This window comes from Sphaeramia orbicularis, chromosome 22 (genome assembly GCF_902148855.1).
Source record: "Sphaeramia orbicularis chromosome 22, fSphaOr1.1, whole genome shotgun sequence".
Taxonomy (NCBI): Eukaryota; Metazoa; Chordata; class Actinopteri; order Kurtiformes; family Apogonidae; genus Sphaeramia; species Sphaeramia orbicularis.
The window spans coordinates 41,452,823-41,467,777 of record NC_043978.1 but is presented as its reverse complement, the minus strand read 5'-3'; the positions used below and the strand labels follow the sequence as shown (position 1 = coordinate 41,467,777).

General features: G+C 38.0%; 1 protein-coding gene across 1 annotated transcript in view; it reads left to right on the top strand.

The window, feature by feature from the left end:
* The window catches only part of alk (ALK receptor tyrosine kinase), a 405,435-nt gene that overhangs the window by 227,219 nt on the left and 163,261 nt on the right, over nucleotides 1-14,955 (top strand). The window lies entirely within an intron of this gene.

Below are 14,955 nucleotides of genomic sequence, written 5' to 3'. Positions count from 1 at the left end.
GCGTTTTCTTTTCACTGAAGCGTTTCCAGCATAAAATGCCACATTAACACAAAGCATACGTTAATCAGGGATTCTGCTAGCACTTTGGCTAATGCGTCGCCCAGCTTGCAACAAACACATTAAGTGCATATATTTTCCCTTCTTTTCTTGAATCTGTTTGCTCATGCAAAATGAAACCTGATTAATATAAATTAAAAATAAATGACATTTAATTGTAATTAATCAAAATGAATCCACAGCAACCCTGTGAATAATCTGATTAAAAATGTTAATCATTTGACAGCACTACTTTTACTCTTTGAAAATACACTGCCCAGTCAAAACCGTCCCCACCTGGATTTAGCCAAGGAAATAGTTCAGATCCTTCTCTTGGAGAATTATTGCAGTGATTCATACATTTCATCTGCTAAAAATAACTGATGCAGCGAGTAGCAACAACCATTGATTTGATAGAGAACATGAAGATTATACTGTGTTTCAATGGAAAAAGGTCAAGTGGTCTGATGAGTCCAGATTGACCCTGTTCTACTGTGATGGATCCATCAGTGTGAGAGGAGAGGTACATGGAGTGATTACCCATCATGCCTAGTGCTTACAGTACAAGCCTGTGGGAGCAGTGTTATGATCTTGTGTTACTTCAGTTGGTCAGGTCTGGGTTCAGCAAAGTTATGTGTCCATAAAATAAGGTCAGCTGAACCTGATGATACTGAATGACGAGGTCTGAACATCAGTGAGTTTTTTTCTTCACTGATGGCACAGACATAACTCCATTGAGAATATTTGGGATGTGGTGGGAAGGACTGTATGCAATGGTCTGGCACTTGTATCATCAATACTACAAGGTCTTGGCAAAAAGATGAGATAAGACAAGACTTTATTCATCCCACCATGGGGAAATTTCAACAGCAGCAACATACGAGTAAGTGCAGAGAAAAAGACAGGCAGAAAAAAAACACAAATGAATGAAAAATGAAATGTAAGAAAAAAAAAATAAGAAATTTGGTATTTATGTAAATAGAGAATAGAATTAAAATAGAATTTTCTGTACATTAAGATATTAACATTGTGTGAAAAATAAATGCAACTCTGGTCAGAGATGAATGTTTGTGTACATAATATATAAACCTTGCATGGCATAAATGATGAATGAATGCATCCCATGAACAAAGCTAATATTCCAACGGAATTTGATAGGCTTTGTTTTCCAGAGCTTGCATTTTTGTATTTTAACTTGAGTAAAGTTGCATCAGTAATTCTATCTTTGCTTTTTTATATCTACTTTGATATTTATTACCCCCGCCAAGGAGGTTATGTTTTTGCCAGGGTTTGTTTGTTTGTTTGTTTGTCTGTCTGTTTGTTTGTCTGTCCATTAGTGTGCAACATAACTCAAAAAGTTAAGGACAGATTTGGATGAAATTTTCAGGGTTTGTTGGAAATGGGATAAGGAAGAAATGATTAAATTTTGGTGGTGATCGGGGGTGGGGTGGGGGGGCCCACGGGGGGGGGGCCACTGATCAGCCTTGGCGGAGGTCTGCGCTCTCCGAGTGCTTCTAGTTTATTGTGTTTTTCATGTATCTATACTTATATTTTGACAAAGCAGTGCATGCAGAATGAATGCATGGCTATTATACATTTCCCTAATTATATGATTTTTTTTTTTTTTTTTTATTAGTTCAACTTCAGATTGTGTATATTTACCTCCGCCAAGGAGGTTATGTTTTTGCCAGGGTTTGTTTGTTTGTCTGTCTGTCTGTTTGTTTGTTTGTCTGTCCGTTCGTGTGGAACATAACTCAAAAAGTTATGGACAGATTTGGATGAAATTTTCAGGGTTTGTTGGAAATGGGATAAGGAAGAAATGATGAAATTTTGGTGGTGATCGGGGGTGGGGGGGCCCACGGGGGGGAGGGGGGGCACTGATTGTTAGTGTGCAACATAACTCAAAAAGTTATGGACAGATTTGGATGAAATTTTCAGGGTTTGTTGGAAATGGGATAAGGAAGAAATGATTACATTTTGGTGGTGATCGGGGGTGGGGGGGCCCACGGGGGGGCCACTGATCAGCCTTGGCGGAGGTCTGCGCTCTCCGAGTGCTTCTAGTTTTTTATGTTGTGCTGTTCTGAGTGGCGAAATTCTACAATGCTGAAGAACAGTTAACACAGGTGACTCAAGTCAAATTGGTGTTGGAAAAAAAAATGTTTAAGAACCAGTGTCTAAGCCAAGGTATTTGAAGCCTTTTTTCAGTCATAGTGTGTTTTACAACCTTGACATTTTCATAGGAGTCTGTTTCCTGCCCCCCATGTGCATCTATTAACATATGACATGCAGGACCATGTAGAGCAACATATGACTTTGTATGCATATTCACTTAAATGCTCCAAATGGCGTGAGGTGTGCTAAAGCAAAGCTCAATGTAATGAGTGTCGCTATCACAACCAGCCCAGCGTGACAAATTGCAATCATGCACTAGTGTGGAAACTGTTGTGTGACATTTAAAAAACACTGCATTAAAATAGTATCATCTAAATGCAGATCCACAGCTTGTTTTGTGTGTGTGACAGAAACATCAAAGAATGTAAGTGTTAATGTTCCACTCTGACATACAGTAGGAACATTATGACCATATTTAACTAACACTTACTCCACTCATCCTTCCCTCTATAAGCTTTCACATTGAAGTATAAGTGAGTTATTATCACAGAAACGTGAAAGATTATTATTAAAAAGAAACTGCCCTGTGTCACAGTCACGCCTAAGGGTCTAACATACACCAGAAACAATCTAAAAGAATTATTCTTGCCTCTAACCTCTAGGAAATTAGAAGACTCAACATCAACTTCATAAGCATCCTTATGTATTTGTTAGTTTTGCAATAATTAGGTACCACGGTGTGATGGAACAGCTGTTGTTTAAAAGAGGGGCAGGTTGCGTCTGCTAATAGTGGTAGCATTAGGTGTGGAAGCAGAGTCCTTTTAATCTGAAGTTTGTTGGATACAAATCCTTTTAATGTATAAGAACCCCTTTGATCAGAGATGCATTACTTTTAATTAAAAGCAGTTTTTTCTCCTCAAGTCATTTGGCTTTAATTTAGCCCATTTACATCCAGCATCTTCTGAAACAAATTAATAATTGTTTATTGTGAAGTCCCTTTAAATTTACCCTTGACTACTTTTCTAGATCTGTTATCACAATCACAAGACAGAATTATTTAAGGTAAGTGTTTTTATGCAGCGTTGCACATGTCACAGTGTATTTATTTCCACAAAAACAGGAGTAACAATACATTTGATGCATAGAGAGTCTCTTTCGGACATGTTTTGTGGAACTATCAATGGGTGAAGCTGAACCATCGTGACAGAGATGGGTCACCTAGAGGTACTCTTACTGGCAAAGCGCTGCATTCATCTTTGGCAGGCCTTTACAACTCCTTAGCTCGTCCATTTAGTGCTTACCAGAGCTGACCTCTGGCTCTCGGACCACGGTCACTACAGGGCCAGGACTGATGGGACCTTCAGAGCTCCTGATCCGGGACTGCTGCCAGATGTAATTCTGCAATTCCTGGACCATTTTAAGATGAGACAAAAGCAACTTAGAACTACGATTTTTATCCTTTTTGTTGTACATAAAGTATCAAGGACAGCAAGTGAGCAGTAAAGCATCAAATGCTGTGTGGTATATGGGGAGACATATGTAACTGACTCACAGCTCTGAACTGTCTGGTCTTTTTCTGAGTGTTTCTTGAAAGAGTTAGTTGGCCTTGAAATGATCTGATTCTGGTCTAAGTAACTTTACAAGTAATTGCACTAAAGGTGTTACTTTGAGAATAACTTTGTCCTTTATCCAAATGCCACTTGAAAGATTTTTCCTTTCCCCTCCAGCAAGTATGTTACATGATAACTGTTATTAGAGATGGGACAGACAACCTCTGTCACACTGGAATGGTCTGTGGGATGTTCCTGTTGTGCATTTGATCACATTGGGTACCTGTTACTGCTGCAGGGTTACTAATATGTTTTATGAGCCTCCCATTGACATGCTATCAACGTGATTTCATTTTGCTATAAATCTAGTTTGTTGAGAACTGTCAAGTTCAAATAGTCACATGATTTTCGTTTACTCATGATTTTCATTCAGGAGAAAGGGATATTATGCATGAGAATTTTTTTTTTCTAAGTGGCTATTGCTGTAGTATTGTAGGACTAACTTTCTTATTTGTCTATCAGTACTGAGCCAGTCGGCATCCTTGTTCTTTCATGTGTAGACTGGTGACCTGTCACCCTGCTGCCACAGTACTGTGACGATAAGCATTGCACGTGCCATGTGCCTATCCAGTTAAAGGAAAAGGCTAGGGTACCATTTCCCGGAAGCTACGTCCAGACGACAATGCTCATGTTTTTTTTTGTTTTGCGGATTCTAGAAATTTCACGTCCATAGACATATCGTTTCAAGAAATGTCTGCTTCCAGGTGGAAATGGGAAAACTGGGTTAAAACTGTGCAATATGTATGCCACACCTTTATGTGGCACTGTGCACAAACACAGACAGAGCAGCAGGATACACTAAAATCACAGAAAAATGCAGTGAGCATGAGCATGAGGTTATGTCTTGGGTTTTGTCCTTCTGGTCACGTGTTACTATGGCATCATCATTTCCAAAAAGTGGTGTTTTGCTTATCCATACAGCAACGCGAGGGCGGCATTGTGAGATTTTTCCGCTCTGGGACCTGTTCTCCAAAATTACCATTTCAGGGCATCGACAGTACCAGTGTCTTGTAGATGAAAGGCCAAAACGATATTAAACTTTTGTGGATTGCCATAATTTGGTTGTGGTGTGTATGTATACGCCATATGTCACCACAGTACCGTGGCAACAAGAGGCTAATGAGTTCATGTAAGAGTATCCATGATTGGCTCTGTGGCAACAAAATGTTGTTACTGCTTATTGTCACAGTGCAAATGCTAACATTTGATTGGCTCTGTAGCAAAAGACAAACCGCTATTTTGTGCCACAGTACTGTGGCAGTAGCCATTGCTTTTTTGTTTTTTTTGTTTTACTTCTGTGACACATCCTGATGTAGTTCAGACACTGAAGCAATAGTGAATGGTAGTGGTTATGTTAAATATTGTTGGTACGATGTAAATTTGACAGTTAACAATTTTATTCTGTTAATATTGACCATGAGTCACTTACCCAATGAGTGAAAAATAGTCTCCTCTATTTTCTAAATGCCAGTCCTTTCCAATACTAAACACACCTCATACGCTCAGTAAGTCCTCTGTCAACATGGATGCACAAATGAAAAGGAAATGGAAATGAAAAAATGACTACCACAGGCGTAACACATTGCTAGCATGTTGCACACCTTACACCCAAGTCAGCGCACTGATTTTTCTGAAAGTTAGTGGAGGGACCATTAAGACCATAAATATTTGACCAGATTCATGGCTAAGGGGTGTTGTCTTGAATTGTTTTTAACTGTCCTCTACAATAGAGAGTTCCAAGGTAACATAGCATGAAGTGAAATACGTAGAAATTAATTATCCAGCAGAGACGTTCAGTATACATTTTTAAGTCGACTGGGCGTGGAAACATTTGGATTTCTCTGAGCCAGTCCTCCAGGGCGGTAAAGCCAAGGACTCTGTGTGAAGAGGTGTCAAACAATCAGTCATCTTTAGAAAATATTGCCATAATAAAGGTAATATCCAAGCTCATGTTAGATAGCTGATGCTAAGACTAAACATGTCTGCCAATGTTAACGTTTCCTGTTATTAAGTGACTGACCTGTCTGGGTGTGTTTTTCAGAGCCAGATAAAATTAGATAACACTGATCCAGCATCTTTGATTTTTATTCTACAGAAACTGCAGATGGTGTTTATCATATTTGAATGAATGAATGAATGAATGAATTAAATCTTTATTACCTCCGCCAGGAGGTATTGTGATCACTTTGCTTTGTGTGTTTGCGTGCATGTGTGCATGTTCGTTTGTTTGTTTGTTAGCAAGATAACTCAAAAAGTCATGGATGGATTTTCATGAAATTTTCAGGGCGGGGGGGGGGGGGGGGGGCAGATCTGTCTTGGCAGAGGTCTGCACTCTCCGAGTTCTTTTCTTGTTTCGAACATGTAGAAAGTTAAATCAAAACAAAAATCAACCAACAAAATATAAGTACTGGTACGTAAATGATTGATAAGCAAACAAACAACAAAATAAATAAATAATAATAACTGTACATAAATTAATAATAATAATAATAATAATAATAATAATAACAATAATAATAATAATAATAAAACAAATGAAATTAAATTTTACATCATATTTGTCTCTTAAGTATAGAAACTGTAGCCAAGATTTAGTAGAAAAGGCAGAGCAGTGGCAAATTAGGCACTTGCCTAGGTTTAGAAATGATGCTACAGTGTAGAAAACGACATTCAGATGAACAGAAATGAGTTCATGATGAAGAATGTGAACGAGTCTGAGTCAAGTCTCAGGTCTTTTGCAGACCGGACCAAGTCAAGTGTCAGTTCACTGGTATCTGCAACTTAATATCAAAGACCTGAGTCCTCATCTCAACGAGGCTGATTGTTACCATAGCAACAGTCAGTTAAGTTAACCAGTGGCACCAGCTGATACAAACATAGGTGATAATTTTTGGTTTGTTTCATAAACGAGGAGTTTTAGAGTGGACTGTTTCCTTGGCAGAGGTCTGCACTCTCTGAATGCCCTTCTTCTTAATGAATCCTAATGTGTTTACCAGATGTAGAACAGAAATAAGCACATTTATTTTCATTTTATAATTGTTTTACAACGTATAATTAATTTATGTTTAAAAACATGTTTAAATGGCCATGGGAGTGCAGTGTAGTTGCCCTGCAAACTGTTTCAACCAGCTGCCACTGCTACAGCGCATTCATCATTTGAATTGTAATGGAGTCATAAAAGAAACAAAACTTTTCAACCCTGCCAAAGTAAAGAAAAGAGGGTAAGTAGTGCATTGTCTGTGACTGCTCAGGTATAGTGGCTGAGAGGGAATCTAAGGGAATACATTTTTATTTCTTGACGTATCTGTGTGTGTCTTTCTGTGGGCTCTTCAGCAGGCGTCATTGGTGTTTTGCTGTTTCAAATGTAAATGAGACCTCTTACAGCTTAGCCACCACCACTATTCTTGCTCTGCTTTTTTGCCAGTTTTCAGAGGAAGCAGCATTATTTTCACAGACTAATACATCTCCCCTCGCTTGCTATTCTCTCCACGTTGGTTCACTGAAAGAGCTTTCCAGTCAGTTTTAAGACAGAAAAGAAACAAAACTCTCATAGGTCATCCCATCCTGCAGTTGATGTCACATAGAACCTTTTGCATAGTATAATTAAATTAATAGATGTTACACTAGTTGTATAACATGAATTTAGCCTGTAGTTATGCAGATAAATCACCTGTCTATGGACCGAAGCACACATGTAGCTGTCACATTTTCTAGCTATTCATCTTATTGGTCCGTCTTCTTACAACACCCATACACACATTCCTCTCAGTTATTATTGTGGAAATATTATGACTGTGTCTGTGTAGTGTTTTGGTCGCAGTTCCCCGTGGGACTTCATAAAGAGCTTCAGAAAATGAAATATTTGAGCTTCATATAGGCACTTCTGAAAAAGACTGCAGCCTATCCACAGATGAGTTATATCTTGTCGTCCTCAGCTTGCATACTCTACAATTCTCTGCCTCTCATGCACTTTTTTTTTCTTCACCTTTTTCATCTTCTTCTCCACAGACAGGTTACATAAAGTACAATGGTTTGTATTCCCACCCTTCCCCCCAGTGTTCGTAGGCCCTTTCTCTCATCTAAGAATCTCTAATCATTTTTTCCCCAAAGTTGTATTGTACATTCCTGACAGCTGAAGTTTTGCACAAGAGTAGAGAAAGGTGAAATTTGGGAAAAGCAATACTGGCCTAGTTTTTATGACAAGTCTGAATTTCGTTTTTTTTTTCACCTGTGGCAAAACACTTGTAAATTTTAAGCTGAGGTATTAAATGCTTTGCGCCTAAATTGCAAGTAATTTTTGCTGCGCTACATGATTTACAGATGTAGAGATAGTGTTTTGTAATTTTATTTTCCTTTTTTACTCTGTTTGCCCTTTTCTTTGATCTGAGCTAAAAAAAAATAAATAAATACTATTTCTTAAAATGTAAAATACTCAATAACCAAGAGAGTTTGGTAAAGCACAAAATAAAAAGGGCCTTATCATATAGAGACACTGGTTTTTACAGTTCAAATCCTTAGCCTTATAGATATTCAGATTTATGTTAACGAAGACTTCTCTCGTGTTTCAAGTGTCACTGATGTTCATAAAACAGCCATGACGGCGAGTGCCTCATGTCCCATAGCAGGCTTATTAAAATGTGCAACTGCAAGATGAGGCCAGACCAGGGTGGAGTTTTATTCGCAAACTTAATGTGTAAAATGATTTCGTTTCATTTGAAGACCCCCTTGTGTCTTTTATGTGTTTATCCATCCCACAGCAGGATAGTTGTTAGGTTTTTTATGGCATCTTGTACCAGCCAGGTTTGTGTAAGTCAAACAATTTATTTCCTTGTATAAATATCAATACAGCTCAGTCACTGGCAGCCATGAGCTATAAAGTGCTGAGAATATTAATCAGTAAAATCACATGGTGTAAAATGTGTTTGGAGTAAATAACTTAAATCAACACCGACTGTTAGCACAAATTCACTGTGTTCTCTCACTGCTTTTCATAACACGACTCAGAACAGCATTTCCTGTTGGACTGTACTTTATAGACTCAGTGCCCGATCGCATTTGTCTGTATTATTTTATGTAAATTCATCGTTTTGACATGATTATAATACTTACTAAATCTGCAGCATTTAAAAGGCACTTTGCTCTGGAAATATTTAAAAGTTTATCTCTAGCTTCTAGGCATCTAACCAGAAAGCTATTAGTCAAGTGTCAGACTGATGTGGCCCTCCACTGGAAATATAAAGCTCCATTCAAGTACTGCAGTTGGGTCACGAATCTCCCTGCAGTCATTTTGGTGTCATCATGCAGGTCAGATCAATTTGAACACTCATTCAAATGTGGAAAATGCAAAAGTGTAAATTCAACTCTGATTGGTTTTATTTGTTTGCGATATCTGTTTTTTTGATCACATCTTTTTCTATGTACTTTATTGATGAGTACCAGTCCTATTTCAGACAGTTCTGAAAATCAAAGAACACTTCTCGATATTAGGGTCAATTTCAGCCAAAGCTCAGTAAGCCGACCTGGTCAGAAGGGCACTGAAACCCAGTCTTTGAGGCGTTTGAAGCTTTGTGAGAGGAGTCACTTCACCTCTCTATCACAGTACTAATATGATAATCACTAGACACATATTGAAAAGCTATGTAATGGAAGTCACAGTGGAGTATTACACAAACACTCTTCCTCTACCCATCTACTAATTTTCTCATTTTATAAGTAGTAAATGTGCTGTACATGTAGAGGTTGTGAGGAAATGGTAAATAAATAAATAAATTTCCTTAATTATAAAATATGATGTATTGAAAAACTTATGTTTCCTGCTCTCCCTAAAGCTTATTTTTAGTGCATGAAGAGTGAAGGCTTGTGGTCAGCTCCAAAAACTTTGCAGGGTCACAATACACACATAGATTTTTGGGTAAGCACAGACAAACTTTGCACATTAAACAGATGGATGAGAAAACAGCCTTAGAGTGTTAAAGTCTGCAGAGCCACCATCCTACACACTAAAGCTGAGGCATAACAGCCAAAGAAAATAGAATACCTGTTTTTGTGTGGATGGGACTTTAAGCTTTGGCTCAGAATGAAAGATGAACATTTATTTGACATTTGGGATCATAACACAATTTTTATAAAAAATATGTCACCTGTCTGTACTGCATTAAAACAATGGTAACACCAAACACCATCACTAAGACGGCAGCGTGTTATGAATCTGCTGTCAGTTAATTTCAGTTTGATCCATTTCTGTTGTTTCTTTCACCCAGTAAACAGGGTTACAACATCATATAACCTAATCTCTTCTGGTTCCTTCTGTATTGGAGACATGACCTCATCCCACCTCAACCATTTGTGGATGGTCAATAATACATTCAGTCATTCATCCACAGTCCACCTACACGCACATGGAAAATGACCAGAAACCTCTGCTAAAGCAGATACATATCTGCACAGAAGATTTTATTTTTTTGCACTGTGGAAGATAGTGATCCAAGATACCTCAGTTAAAATGCAAATAAACAAATCTGTGCACAAAACCATGACGTCATCTGTCCTGTTGTTGATCTTTTTTTGTTGCACTAGATCTTGACACTGCACGTTTATGTACTTATGAACCTCACTGAGAGTTTCAGTGATTTACTCAAACTTAAATGAAATATAGTGACATTTTATGTATTTTTCCCTGAAATAACTGTCAAAATATGGAAGTTTTTAAAAAAATATTCTAGTAATTTCTCTTGGCAGGGGTAGTTTACTATTCAGACTAGTAAAGCTCTGTGTAATTAAGTACAGTGTGAAAATCACCATTTATCCCCATGCTTCAAGCCGTACATAGTACATTTGGCTGACAGCCAGAAAACAGGTGTTCCATGCAGCACCATGGATACCAACAACATATCTTTAACCTGAAACTCTTTATCATGTATGAAATGATTGGATGAGTCTAAAAGAAACCATCAGCGCTCTCAGTGTCAGCTCCATTGATGTCCATACAACTGTGCATTCTGTTTTAGTAGGGACGGTTTGATACTCATAATTGCACAGACCATTACAGTTCGCAGAACAGCAGGGGACAAGTTGTTTAACCAGGTTTTTGTTTGTGGCTGATAAAAAGCCTTTTTGCTCTGCAGCTGCCAGCTGAGAGTCTGATCCCCAGGTTTGCTGGCCTGTTCCAGATGTATAATCACCTCCAATCAGGCCATCCTCCAGTCAGCATTACCATCTGCTAGATTGTTGCTGTAGCTATTGAGGTGCCTCTGAGGGCTCCAACAGTGCAGATGAGAGGTCATTGTCCAAAACCTTGAAAACCTGCATTTACAGGATGGGACTGGGGTCCCAAGGGAACGAGGGTTTGCGGGGCAATCAGTCATCCATTCCAATCTGTCTACAGGAATGTAGCCATATGAATAATGAGCACTTGTGGTCGCCCATTGTGGGTTTTTCAGCAGATGATGCTGATTGCTCAGAGAGCCAGGGGATCGATAATCGATGTGCAATGCTGATGTCATGTTGTTTTCATCTTTCATTTGATGAAATACAGCAATAAAATTGATATTAATAGTCAAAGTGAGATATCATATGTGTCATTACTGTGAATAAAATAATGTAGGGTACAAACATTTTCCTACAGCAGAAGTACACTTACAAGGCCTGCACTGTAAACGTGTCTGTGCACTTTTTGTGTTTAAAAGATTTATTATCAGTGGTCGATGATGTCAAATTATGACAATGGCGGTTATCTCACAATACCAGTTAAGGTGCTAAAATTAATTTATTTCGATGATTCTAGGTGGAGTTTGCATGTTCTTTCTGTGTTTGCGTGGGTTCTCTCTGGGTACTCCAGCTTCTTCCCCAAACACATGAACTGATAGGTTCATTGGTTAATGTGAGAGTGGAATGTGAGAGTGATTGGTTGTTCGTCTCTATTTGTCAGCCCTGCGATGAATTGGCAACACATCCAGGGTGTACCCCGCCTTCACCCATAGGTAGCTGGGATAGGCTCCAGCACCCCCCGCAACCCTAGTGAGGATAAAGTGGTTCAGAAGATGAATGAGTGAATGAATGGATGATTATTCTGTGTATGAAGATTTGTCCTAATAACTGTAATTGCTATTCCTTATCCGCTATATCTAGACACAGTACTTTAGATACGGAGCACTCACATCAATTTATTTGTTTCATGTTTTATTCTGTAACATCCTTCCTAATGTGGCGAGCAACCTGTGATTGAAATTTGCGGTAGTGTTAAGAAGAAAAAAAAATGTAATTTTCCACTTTTAAGATATTTCTGAGGCAGAGAAATATCCAGTTGTGCCCCAAGTGACCTTCCTTTTTTCTTAACAAATAATGGGTCTAGGTTGTTAATGTATTCAAATGGGTCAGTTTTATTTTTTAAGAGCTTGTTCTCATATGTCCAGTCTCAACCAATGAAAATGTGTGTGACCATGCAAAGTTGGATGAAATCTCTTGGTTATACAAATTGTTTTCCATAAAGTTTGGTCTTCTTGTTGTGCTTCCATGACCGAACTAAATGAGCAGCTGTCACAGCTCATAATTTAGGGGTGTCTCCATTGATATTTTCACACCAGCTCATATCTGGAAAAGAAACAGATGGTCATTATGGCCCCCTCTGCCTGAGGGTTATGTCCCCCCAAGTAGATGCCACTTGAGCTGCACTCACACATATGTTCATTATCTCCAAGCACTCCATTGCTCCTCTACTACATGGCCTCTGGCATTCGTGCAGCCCGTTTCTGTCAGGCAACCGCAAAATCACATGTGGATAGAGACATTTACATATTCAGAAAAAAAGTCATGGACATAAGTGTTCAATAATTGCCTGTTTAACTGGCCATACATTTTCACTGCTGAGAAATATAAAAGGAGTGGGGATCATTATGGTAAAGCTCATGCAGGGAGCTGGCTGTAGTAGGAAGACTAAATCCAGATATGTTATTTCTTTTCCTGCTGAGAACACTTTTTCCACACATGTTGTCTGCGGAACAAATTTGGATTTTTACTGTAAAACTCATCCTTGACTAAAATTCCGCAAATACCTGACTGACACTGAACAAAGTAAAAAGGATCAAAGCGTGATCCGATCTGATACCGCAGCAGCTGAGGATTATTACATGTAGTGGATGTAAGGAAGATAAACATCAGTCATCTTTATAAGAGGATGTCGTTTATTTTTAATAGATCTGTACAAATGCAACAAGCTGATAATGAAGCTAATTAGTCTTTGATCATTCAGAAGTTATTCTTTGAGCACTTTGATGAAATGTCCCAGTTGTAGTGTTACAGTGACAGTCTTTCTTTTCTGGGAAGAGTACACATTGTTTATTCTTTATTTGTTCTTTATTTTGTTCCCTGTTACCTGCCTCCTGCCACCTAGGCAGTATATGGGTGGGGGGGGTGGGGGGTTCTATTCCTGTGCTCGGCATGCGATAAAAGCACAACATTCAAAAGAAAACATACATCACACAGCAAGTACATATGAATACATATATTTATGTATACGATCAGCAGGGGGTGTTACTCTGTGTTTTCAAATACTCCATCAAAGTCTTTTTAAAAAGTGTTCTAGTTGTCAAATTTGCAATGTATGAGGGTGAATCATACTATGCTTTCATCCTTCTGTAGATAAGAGTCTATGGCCTTGCATTATTTTTTAAAGGAGTGAAGTGAAAAATACCCTTTTGATGCATGCCTAGTATTAAAATTGTAGGCATTTGCTTCTGTGGATGAGTTGACGCTACAGAACATTTAGGATTTTAGACTAATATTTCTTATAAAACAGCAGAGATATAGCCCTGTCAGGTTGTCAGCTCTTCTGTTACAGTCAACTGATGCTCAGAGTCAATGTGGAATTATCATGAAGTGTGATACAACACACAGCTTCTAGGTACTGACCTCAAATATAGATTTACATTGAACTCTCTTAAAAATAGAAGGCTAGTTAATTCCATTTCCAGGAGTTCTCTTCTCATTCTCTTTAATTGGTTAATTGTTATTTTGACCATGTGTCGTGTAAATACATGCTCTAAATAACAATATTTTTACTTGAAATTTGGGAGAAATGTTGTCGGCAGTTTAGAGAACTAAACAAAAATGTTCGTTTTACTCAAACACATACCTATGAATGATAAAATCAGAGAAAGTGATCATTTTGCAGTGGTCTCTTATTTTTTTCCAGAGCTGTACATCACCAACACTGAAACAGTTACCTCAGCATATTACCCCTCGTTCTTTAGGTGAAAAAGTTTTTTTTTTTTTTTTTTAACTTATATTTTATTGTTTCATTTTAGAAATTTTACAACACAATTTGAACATAGTGTCAGTTGTTGTCCTGTATATTGTCCATTTTTTCCATCGATCTTCATAAGTTGCTTGCTGTAGTCTTATGATATACGTAAGTCTCTCCATGTTGTGAATTTCTTCCACAATGTCTCTCCAATTATTTAGGGTAGGAGCGTCCACTTTATACCATTTTCGTGTGATGGCTTTATTAGACGATGCCAAGAGGATTTTAATCAAATATTCATCCTTACTTGGTATGTCTTTTCCTGTTAAATGATCCAAATATAACACAGAACATGTCGTTGGTAGTTCATATCCCAATATTTTTCCAAGTTCTTCGCTGATATTATTCCAATATTAGGATAGTTTTGTGCACTGCCAAAATACATGTGCATGACCCACATCCTGCTCACCGCACACCCTCCAACAGGGCTGAGGTAATGATAGTGAAGCCTTTTGGATTTTTGGTGTTATAAAAAATCTCATTATGTTTTTCTAACAAAATATTATCCAATTTCTGGAATTAGATGTAGTTACTTGAGTTTCACATATTTCATACCATGTATCATCACTTAATTCTACCAACAGTTCTTTTTTCCATTTATCTCTAATATACAGAGTTGAAGTTTTCCTGTTAGACACCAATCCCTGATACAGTTTGGATATCACTTTTGCTCCTTCGTTCTTATACGCTTTACCTACTATTTCAGTAATCTGGTTTATTTTACCTGGGAGGTCTGGGTCGTGAAAAAGTATTTAAACAATCACCACAAGTCTTGTCATATTGAAGCTCTGAAGATATTGTGGACAGAGAAAGTTATGATGATGTCACTTTCATGACCTTTGTGTCTGTAATATTTTTGTTTACGCATTTTCACAGCCTGATACTTGAACTGAGCTTTAT